Here is a 12,289-nt window from a genome sequence, read left to right as displayed (position 1 = left end):
TCCAAGTTCCCAAAATAGGGAACCTCTAAGTCTCTTCACCAAGGTTTGATTGTAGAAGAAATGAGTGACCTTGGAGTAGTAGGATTGCTAGATGTACCCTCCAAGGTGTTGGCCTCTTTAGAGAGAAAATGGAGAGACAATTCTCACCAATTTTCCCCCAAAATAAACCCTTAATTTTTCCTTAATGAATTTTGGCTATAAAGTCATTTATATAGTCACTTCTTTAAGTAACCTAAACAACCAAAACCCTAATTCATCTAATATGGCCGGGCATTTAGGGATGTTTGGGCTTTTGGGCTTTAATGAATCTTTATTCATTAAATTGTCATACAATTTAAGTTAATGGGCTTGACGTTCGAAGCCCATTGGGCCTTAAGGTCCAAAACTATCCCGAAGTCTTTAACGAACTTATTCGTTTGATTAATTAACATATTAATTAATCCTTGCCATAATTAAATGATTAAACCATTTAATCATTCTTACTCATTTCCGTTTAATCTCCAATCTCTACCTTTTACGGTGTGCGATCCATTAGGTTCCTTTTAGCGAGGTAGTGGGCGATTAAAACCATTTTACATCGATTGTGAATTGAAACTATTTTCAATTCTCCCTTTAGTGATTACACACGTTTAGGGCTTCCACAAACCATGAGTGACACCTAGCAGCATATCATGGTTACCCAAGCTAATCAGAAGAGGTGGAGAACCTATTCAGTTCGGGATTACAAATGCAATACGGTCCTTCTCTAATCTAATACTCTTGACCACATTGTTTGGCATGATAGTTTATTTACTCATGTCTACTATCCAATGTGAATCGTTTGCTTATATGATTTCCTTGAATGTGATTTGGAACGCATTCCCCAATCTCATTCATACTCTGGCCAGAGATTCCAAATCATATCATAGAGTATTCTCCCTCAACTGTTTGAAGGTTAGAGATCCCTTGTTGCGCATTCACTTGTCTCCATAGCTAAGTGGCTTAACCCCAACGATGCCGTGGACACCCCGAGGGGGTGACTTTGACATAATCAAAGATCAAGGACTTAACCACAAGACAACTGTGATGCCTCAGGTCAAAGGACTACTTTACATTATCCCAACCATGAGTTCTCATGTGACATGGAATATAAGAACTCTTCGTTGATCACGTTCAGTGAACTCATTCTCTATTGAGCACCTACGTACTTGTCTTGATGTCACACACACCAATGACTCGAGACTAGTCACTCTCCCTGAGAGAAGACACAGTACGTACTCATCTTAACGGACTGTCAATGCCCAATTGGTAATCCTATGATCAGGAACATTTAGGATGTGTCTACGAAAGAATGGTCTCATCAATCTAACTTCATTAGATTGCATTCTCCCAATCACATATTCCTTGGACTTTATCGTTTAAGCATATAACATTTATATGAGACGGCTCAAACAATAATCTTTGCCCTTTATATATTAAACTAGATTAGTTTAACATTTGAAATGTCCGTAAAGTATCATCATATGATTGGTTTTAGGGCACATTTCCAACACATTCCAAGCCCAAAATTGCTCCAAAATGCACCTTATTGCTTTATAAGGCCTATGGACCTACAAACACACAAAAATAGCTTAAAATACATAATTAACTAAGAAATAACAACATAAATGCATGAGAATAAGCTAACTCAGTCGCATAAATATGCTCTTATCATGTTCAAAGTCCATTATTGTATTCAAGATGCTATAGAAGATTGTGATGATTTCATGAGACGGATGGGGAGTTATATGACTTTGAAGTTTGAAAAGTATTGGTCAAAGTATAGTTTGATCCTTGCCATTGCAGTGATTCTTGATCCTCGCTATAAATTGCAATTTGTATAGTGGGGTTATGACAAGCTTTATGGTAAGGAGTCGAGAGAGTTGAAGGATGTTAGTGACACATTGTTTGCACTCTTTGGTAGTTACATGGACAAGTTCTCTCATCTTCTTGTATCCAACCCAGTTAATCAAACTCCTACTCAAATAAAAGTTGGAGACAAACTTTTTTGAGGTAGTATTTATATTTGTTATTCCTCTTTTTATACTTTTTATATGCATCTTTATATTGTACGCTGACCTTTGTTTCTATTTTGTTTTTATATGTAGGAATTTGATAATATTTATCAAGATGGGTCAATTTCAATTGAAAAAATTGAATTACATCTATATCTTGAAGGAAAGAGACTCGATAGAAAACAAGAGTTGGATATTCTTTCATGGTGGAAACTGGAGCAATTTCGTTACCCCGTACTTTCTCGTATGGCTTCTGATGTGTTAACAATTCCTATCTCAATTGTTGCCTCGGAATCAGCATTTAGTATTAGTGGTAGGGTGCTTGATCAATATCAAAGTTCTTTGTTGCCTGAAACCGTTCAAGCCTTGCTATGTGCTAGAGATTGACTTTTTGGCAAAAAAGGTAAATTTCATATTTCTTTGTTTTTTTTTTGTTTTTTTTTTTTTTTGCTTATATTATAGGTTATAATTGTTTTTCCTTTTTTCTTTTTATGTTTAGCTTTAGAGAAAGAAGGTGCTGACTTGGAAGAACTTACTAAAGAAATTTTTGACATGAGCCTTAACGAAAACTTGGGACAATGCTCCAGTAGTATTAGTCTTGATTAAGTATGGTATGTTTTTTAAGTTGTTCTTTTAAAGACATTTTTCTACGTAATATGCATGTAACACTATCTGAGAGATATCATTAGGAAGACAACATCCTCCTCTGCAAATCCAACATGTTCGAATCTGCTCGTCCTATGCTTTGTCTATTAAATCTTGTTAAGCTAAGGCACAGTGTGTTAAAGGCTATATAGGTGATGAGTAAAGTGTAGTTGGAAAATGGCTCTTCTCGTTCAGCATTTCTCCATTTTCCTTATTGTTGTGTGCTTTATTATTGCAGTTGGAAAATGGCAGCAAAGTACATTGTAGGATCTATTGTGGGAACCTTTGATGAATATGCTGTAAATGATTGTCGCACGTACATTGTCTAGGTGAGGAAGAGCTACAAGAAATTGAAGCATGTATCTGTTTTAATACAGCATTAGACATTACCTATAGTAGAACTTGTACTTGGGCTCTTTTTACTGCACTAAAGAGCGTCGATCTATGTATCTATTTTAATTATAATTTGCCATTCCATGTTGGCTCATGACTTGCATTGCATCCTCTACTGCTTTTTTGCATTGATTTGGATGAAATGTGTAAAAAAAAACCCAAAAAAAAAAAAAACAGTAACGAGTGACCCGTTAAGACACGTTAGCTTAACGGGTTGGGTTTGGGTGATCCGTTAAATTAATGGGTCGAGTTAAACCCAACCCAAACCCAATAAATCTGACCTGTTTACAGGTCTACTCCGAAGGCATGTCGGTAGAACTCGAAACATGAGAAGGATCATCCTAAGATATTAAAGATAATTGGGACACGGAGGTGGCTAGATTGGCTTGCTCGTCTCATTCCTGTTGTTTCTGAAGCTTCAACGGTTCTTACCAATTAGGATAGCCATGCAACTGGAAGCAATTATCACGGCCATGATTCTCACTATCCACTTAAGGTAGTCAAGTGGATCCTTAAAAGGTAGCAGCGGTTGAGAATTGGGAACAACATCAAACCGTCACTAAGGTACGAAATTTTCTTGGCCTAGTAAGGTATTATAGACGGTTTGTGAAAGATTTTTCAGTCGTTGCCTTGCCATTGACGAGATTGACTAGAAAAAAGGTTAAGTTTGAATGGATTGAGAATAGAAGAACGAGAAGTAGCCTTACTTGCTAGTTCCAAGTTAGGCCTATTTTGGTTGATCGTATACTCGATGCCCAGATGAATGAGGAAGAAATTCAAGAATTAATTGAGGCAAGGAATAAAGGGAAAAAGAAAGACCTTATAGTTAGAGAATAAGATGGCATACTTATGCAAGAGAACAGGATGTATATGCCTAATGATGTGGAATTAAAGAAAGCAATTTTGACGATGCACACGGTTCAGCTCATGCGATGCATCCAGGAGGTACTAAGATGTATCATACCCTTCAACCATTTTATTATTGACCGGGTATGAAAAAAGGAAATTGCTGAGTATGTAAGTAGGTGGATCATTTGTCAGCAGGTTAAAGTGGAAAGAAAGAAGCCTTTTGGATTGATGCAGTCACTTCTCGTTCCACATTGGAAATGGGAAAATATTGCTATGGATTTTGTGTACAAGTTTCCTCGTATATGAAATGGTTATGATGGAATTTGGGTGTTAGTTGATCGGCTTACTAAGTCAACTCACTTTATTTCAGTGAAGGAAAAGTATTCTTTAAACTGATTAACTGTAATTGTTATATCGAAGGTTGTAAAGTACTATAGAGTGCCAATGAGTCTTATTTCAGATTGTGACCCAAGGTTACTTCTAAGTTTTGGTTGGCGTTTCAGGAGGCTTTGGATACAAGGCTACTTTATAGTACGGTTTATCATCCTTAAACAGATAGGCAATCTGAGAGGACGATTCGGATGTTGGAGGATGTGCTAAGATCTTCAATATTGTAGTTTGGTGACGCTTGGCATAAGCGGTTGAATTTGATGGAATGTGCCTACAACAGCAGCTTTCATTCGAGTATGGGTATGATACCATTTGAGGCATTATATGGGAAACTTGTAGTACATCTTTGTGTTGGTCAAAAGTTGACGAAAGAGTTTTGGTGGGCCCTAAGATTGTGGATGAGACTACTCAGAATGTTCAAATGATTAAGTCTGACTTGAAAGCGGCCCAGGATCGACAAAAGAGCTTAGTAGACAGACATGCCACTGACCGGGTGTATAATATAGGTGATTGGATGTTTTTAAAATTATCACCTTGGAAAAGTATGGTTCAGTTTGGAAAGAAAAAACAAGTAAGTCTTAGATACATCAGACCATATGTGATCATCGAAAGAGTCGGTGAAGTTACTTACAGGCTTGAGTTGCCTCCAGAGTTGTCGAAAGGGCACGATGTGTTTCATGTTTCGATACTTCGACATTACATCTCAGATCTTTCACATGTGATACCTCCTCAACCTTTGGAAGTCAATCTGGATTTGTTGTATGATGAGGAGCCAGTGACTATCTTGTATTAGAAAGACATTGTGCTGAGGAATAAGACAATGAGTTTGTTGAAAGTTTATGGAGGAATCTTTCAACGGAAAAAGCTACTTAGAAGACAGAGGATCGGCTGAGAGAGATCTATCCAAGATTATTTTATGGTTATTGATGAATTGTAATTATTGTGTGAATTTCGAGGACGAAATTCTATAAGGTGGGTAGATTGTCACAGCCCGTCCCTGATTTTACGAAAATGCACTAGAGGTGAAGGGTTTTTTTACTTTTGTTGACCAACGTATAGTGAGAAGTACAAACTTATTTCAGCGTATTCCTGAAGTACTCGACAATACGAGCAGAAGAGGATTTGGAGTTACGGTTAAAGTTTTACGGAACTCTAACCTGAGAAGTACTTTTACTTTGGTTAATATATATATAAGTATTATTATTTTATTAGTTGTTATTAGAATGATTAGAATATGGGAAAGAAAGAGGGCAATCGGGAAGGAAGAAGAAAAGAAAAATGGGATTGGGCAAAACTGCCCAATCTAAAAGAAGAATGAGGGGACGAATCAGGAGAAGAGAGAAGGAGAATCTAACCAATCAGGAAGAGAAGAAAGAAGGAGAAAGGAGGGAAGGGAGAAACAGGGAATCACAACCCGCAAATTGGTAACCCGACCCGGTCGGTGTTCTTGCCATTTCCGACGAGTTTTGGCCTATTTTTCTGACAAATTGCATCAAACCAACCCTTGTAAAACCCTCCACGACCTTCCCTCTATCCATTCCATCTCAAATTTGGAGATATTTGGCCTTGAAAATAAAGGAACACGCAAGGAGGGGTGCGGCGGCTTTGGCTTCGAATCACCCAATCCCGAAGCAATTTCTTTCAATTGCCACCACTCATGGCATCCTCTTGAGGCCTAGAACAAAGCCCAAGCATTAGTTGGAGCATCGGAGTTGATTTAAGGACGAATTGGAACTCACCCAATTCTAGGGTTTCACACTGGTTTGAGAAAATTGGAGCCTTTCCAAGCCAAATTGGCCTTGGCCTCAAGTATAAAGTTTACTCTACTCATTGAAATCTTCATTTCTGTAAATTTTGGTAATTTTTTGAGATAGTTGGATTTTCCGACGAGCTGGGGCGGCCCGTGTCGCGACGCGTGGCCAGTGGCCCGCCAATGTCATTCTTAGCATGTGTTTAATGTTCTAGGTTCAGTTTTGATAGTTGATTGATGTAAATCGAGTAATTGAACCTAAGTTCGTTACGATTCGGGGTTAGGTAAAAATGTGAATTGACGATCCGACCATTGGATCGTCACCAAACTTTGATACGTTGTAATATGTAATATTTGAGGATTATAGGAACTTACGGATTGGGAATCCGATTTACGGATCTTCCGGAATTGGAGTTGTAAGTTCATAAAATAGAATGTTAATCGTCACTTGGTTTTGACAATTGACGAAGATCCGACCGTTGGATGATAAGGAAATTTTAGGATGTTGTTTTAGAGATATATTGTGGACCTTTGGAAGTTATGGATTAAAAATCTGAGTTGCAGATCTTCCGAATCGAACTACGTAGTGACGTGTTTTATATAAGTTATATATTCTATCGATATGATTTTTGAGGTTTGATTTGATGATTGTTCTAGGCGCCGATCGTCATGACGCCTTGATGTGTTGTGCTAGGGAGTTGTAGGGCGAACTCCAGGTGAGTGGGCAGCTTTGTTTTCCGTATATATATCTATATAAATGAGATTTTTCCCAGAAAATCAATTTAAGTGAAATGTGATATGAAATGCCATGCAAAATAAATGCCTATTTATTTATGCATTAGTAATTGCATACATGCATGATTGGTGCTGCGAACGCACAGGTAAGTGCCAGGTAAGTTCATAAATTAAATTATGTAATTGTTGAGTTGATATGATTGAAAGCTCATAAACCTGCACTAGGGTGATTGTGATTTAGTAGAGATGATTCAGGCCTATATATATATAGTCACCCCCACACCATATGCTCACAATTGGATCCAATTTAGGTGCCCAATGGTACAGACCACTAGAGGTGGTTCCGATATGTAGGTGACTAGCGATTTATCGCATAGCTATCAGGGGAGGATAGCGTGAGCATAACTATATTCGCCCAGTCGCACAGACCTTTTCAGGGGTTCCGACTCGTGTGCAGTGTAGTGTCGTACAGGTCACTTGCGATGACTCTGGCTAGATAAGATTAATGAGATTGATTATAAGCTATAGATTCAGCCGTACAGGCCACTATAGGTGGATCCGGTTGACACATTATTTTGCATGAGTTACTTATATGATTTGATGAGATATATATTTTGGCATGGCATATAATTCACATATCACTAATTCTGAGTATGGTTTTGAGACAAGTATACGTATTACATATTTCTGGGAAAGTATACAGGTTTTACAGCGATGGGTTAGCGTTTTGATAATGAGATGATTTTTTTGAAAAACTTTGTTTTACTGACCCACTCAACTTTGTTTTGCGCCCCTCCAGGTTCAAGATAGCAGAGCTTTGGTGGCCACGAGGAATCCAACGGTGTTCTGACAGAAGTCACAAAAGTAGGACTCACCCTCGGGTGTTACATCTTAGTAATTGTATCTTTAAAGCTTCTGAACTGTGTAAATGGTTACGTCACTCTCACGTGACAGCCAGCATGCCCTCCTTCGGGACGGGGTGTGTCATTCACTAACCGTAAAACTCTGAATATAATATCAACGATCCAAACGTTCATCTTTTTGCATCCTCTAATAGATCAAGTTTTCAAAAAAGAAAATCTAAAGAAAAAAAAACAAAATTTGATAAGAACAATGAAGCGTAAATGTAAACAACAATCAACGGTTAAATTTTGATCTATGATTTATATGATTATAGTGGCGAATTTCGAAGTTAAATTCTTCATGAAAGTTGTAAAGCTTGTCATTACCAACGTTTATATATTTTTTTCTATATTTTTTTACACTTCTACATTAATTAAAAAACTATTAAAAACTTTAGGTAAGTGAAAATATACTTAAAAGAAAAAATGCGTTTTTATGTTTTGAATGTGATAATATGGTATGTATATACTTATTTGGTATTATGTTTTTCATTTGATTATTTATTGGCTTAAAATATATTTTCCTTAATGGGTAACGGGTCGGGTCATGTAACGGGTTGGGTCATATTACCGGTTAATATTATCAGGTTGATTTCGGGTTGGGTCATTTTACCCGTTTATTTTAAAGGGTGTTACACGACACGACCCGTTAAGATATCGGGTATGACACGAATACGGAAAACATGACACGAATGCTAGGTCTAGAGCAACCGCATCCCATACTTCCTTTCCGTCGGTAGTTGAAGAAGATACCCAATCAAAATTGGGTTCCATAGAGTTGATGAGCCAACCCTTCATAATAGTGTTCTCCGTACGCCATTTGGTGAAGGCAGGATCGTCGATAGGTGGTTGGGGATTACTCCCAAACAAGTAGCCCAACTTGTCTTTTCCAGCAATAAACATCTCAACAATTTGAGACCAAACTCCATAATTGACACCATTGAGTTTGATGCTAATCGAAGCAGTAGACAAATCATGATGGACAGTCTGTGTAACAACTTGTGGTAGAGGTAGGGTAGGATTCATAGTAGGGTCGGTTACGGTAGTAGTGTTTAGGGTTGCAATGTTTAGTGTAGGAGTAGAATCGGTTAGGATGGGATTGTTTCCACCGTGGAATGGTGGTAGGTTCTTCATGGGAGGGCCGAGTTTGCTTGAGGGAACGAGCAAAGCAAAAATCCTAGGATCTCTGCTCTGATACCATGCTAATTAGGGCTTATTTTGGGGTTTAATTTTCTGATATCATTCTTCTCACCAAGGAGGAAAATATATAATGTACAAGATTGATTTACAAGGAAAGAAACATCAAATAACATCTTTCCTAATTACAACCTGATTACAAGGACCCAAATAGGTAACTAAACTATTTACAAAAGGTCAACTCTCCAAAAATCTTATCTTATCTTATCTTATCTTATCTCCAGCTGTAAGGAAGAATTCTAATCACATTCCAACACTCCCAACTTGTTTCTTAGAGTCCTAAAATAATTCAAAACGCCTAATCCCTTTCCTCCTTGAATTTAGTTGTGCCCTGTGTGTGTGTGTGTGTGTGAAGTGTCCTGCAACATTTTAGAGGTGTGCTGCGCCTACCATTCATCCATTGAAGTTGCTGGAATTTTCAGAGTTCTTTCTCTCTTTGTTTTAAGTTTCAATGTTTGTTTTAGATTATTTTTCAACTATGATGAACATGTGTAACTAAGTTTCTTTTTAGCTAGAGGTGAATTTGAAGCCATGATCATATGTTTTATATAAATTGATTACACACAATTATTGTTTCATGCAATTTACTTATCTACTTTATAGAAAACTTATTCTTGTATGTTTATTAAGGATGCATACTTAGTTTGCATGCAAGGATTTGATGCTAGAATATAAGGGAATTTCACCTAATCGTTATGAACTTATATTTGTAAGTAGTAAAAGTCACTAGTCATGATTAAGTTAAGTAAATTCTTAGCAGGAGTATCATGCTTTTCATAGTTACGAATGCTTTGTCACTGCTTATGATTTTCACAAAACTTAATGATCTCTGAGATGTATCTCTATCATGTTTTTCATAGTTAGGGAACTTGAGAAGAATAATTTGGTTACGTTGCTGAGTCCAATTCAATGAACTTAGGAAAATCAGAGAGTTAATTAGTGCTGTTCACGATTAATTTGGGGCATTGTTATTCATGGTTTATAGGAAGAATAACTGGAAATCGATTTGTATGCATATGATTCATGTGTGGAGAAGAATCCTTTAGTTATCTTTTCATTCATATTTCATTCACAACTTAATTTACTTGCTGCCATTTACTTTTGTTTTAATTAAATTCGTCCAAAATCCCCTCAGTCATTGTTTTGTTGTTAGTTTAACTTAGTTTTCAGTTTTATAAGTTTAATTTGTATTGATTAGCATCCCTTCTAATCCCCGGAGTATAACGATCTCTACTTATTCGTACTACGATTGCATAATAAACAGGGTTTAATTTGTGTGTTAGTTTCTACCACATCAGTAAGTTGATGTAATTACAGAGGAAATATACTAATCACTGACCTTTGAGGCATCTTTTGATTAGCATTACTGCAACTGACTACCTGTATTAAATATAGAGCAAAATTTCTGTTTATTTCGTGTTTGAAACTGTTGAGAAATTAAATTGCTCACTAGTACAACACCTTTCCAATAAACAAGACCCCCAACCTGATGGAAAAACATTTGTTTTTTAAATCCCTGCAAATTCAAAGGGATGTGCAGAAATTATTTTTCAAACATATTTCTTTGTTTTTTTTCCCCTTAAATCATCATAGTTATTTCATTTCTTTCTATACGGGTAGGCCTATCAAACGGGTCGTGTCAGTCGTGTTCATGTCATTTTCATGTAACACATGTTATCTTAACGGGCCGTGTCGTGTCACACCTGTTATCTTAACGGGTCCTTAACAGGTCGGGTCACTTTACCCAACGGGTAAAGTGACCCGACCCATTATGACCCGTTAAGAAAAATAATTTTTTTTTTCTTAAATTTGCACATACCACACATTGTCACATAAATATTACTTCAAAACATTAAAACACATTTGTTGTTTAAGTACTACATCTACACTCGAAAATAAGAGCCTCATAAAAAATACATTCATACACTACTAATCTATTACAAATATTAAATGTGCAAGGATATGCAAAATGAAAGCGTTTTTGTTTTCAAGGTTGTGAAGCCTTTCTCAAAAGTTTAAACCTTGCCAATGGAACTCAAAGCTTAATGAAAGTAACCCACTAGTGTGTTTATTCGTACTTTCATTAAGTATAACATAAGATTTTGTGGTATCCACTAGTGTAAATATTTTAAATTGAAGATCGAATTCATTCATTGTATTCATATAGGGTCAAGGAGTGTAGTTGTAAAAAATCATCAAAATCAGAGTTAAAATAACTGTTAAATTGTGATTTTTCGTTTATAACCGTCGAAAAGTTTTATCCCGTTACTTAATCTTTAAATGTTTGTTTTTTGCAATTTTTGGCATATGCAATCTCGAAGCATATACAAACAAGTATGACGGTTAGATCATTGAAACTAGTTTCGTAGAATGCGTATCCCATCAAAACAATAGATTCACTAAACACTTAAGAGTTTATTCTTACTTTCATTAAGTATAACATAAGATTTTGTGGTATCCACTAGTGTAAATATTTTAAATTGAAGATCGAATTCATTCATTGTATTCATATAGGGTCAAGGAGTGTAGTTGTAAAAAATCATCAAAATCGGAGTTAAAATAACCGTTAAATCGTGATTTTTCATTTATAACCGTCGAAAAGTTTTGTCTCGTTACTTGATCTCTGAATGTTTGTTTTTTTGCAATTTTTGGCATATGCAATCTCGAAGTATATACAAACATGTTTGACAGTTGGATCGTTGAAACTAGTTTCGTAGAATGCGTATCCCATCAAAATAATAGATTCACTAACACTTAAAGAGTTTATTCATACTTTCATCAAGTATAACATAAGATTTTGTGGTATTCACTAGTGTAAATATTTTAAATTGAAGATCGAATTCATTCATTGTATTTATATAGGGTCAAGGAGTGTAGCTGTAAAAAATCATCAAAATCGGAGTTAAAATAACCGTTAAATCGTGATTTTTCGTTTATAACCGTCGAAAAGTTTTGTCCCGTTACTTGATATCTGAATGTTTTTTTTTTGCAATTTTTGGCATATGCGATCTTGAAGCATTGGATCGTTGAAACTAATTTCGCAAAATGCGTATCTCATCAAAACAACATCTAACACTTAAGAGTTTATTAATATTTTCATTAAGTATAACATAAGATTTTGTGGTATCCACTAGTGTAAATATTTTAAATTGAAGATCGAATTCATTCATTGTATTCATATAGGGTCAAGGAGTGTAGCTGTAAAAAATTATCAAAATCAGAGTTAAAATAACCGTTAAATCGTGATTTTTCGTTTATAACCGTCGAAAAGTTTTGTCCTGTTACTTGATCTCTGAATGTTTTTTTTTTGCAATTTTTGGCGTATGCGATCTCGAAGTATATACAAACATGTTTGACGGTTGGATTGTTGAAACTAGTTTCGTAAAATGCGTATC

Source organism: Malus domestica, chromosome 10 (genome assembly GCF_042453785.1).
Source record: "Malus domestica chromosome 10, GDT2T_hap1".
Taxonomy (NCBI): Eukaryota; Viridiplantae; Streptophyta; class Magnoliopsida; order Rosales; family Rosaceae; genus Malus; species Malus domestica.
Note: the sequence above shows the minus strand (reverse complement) of the source record.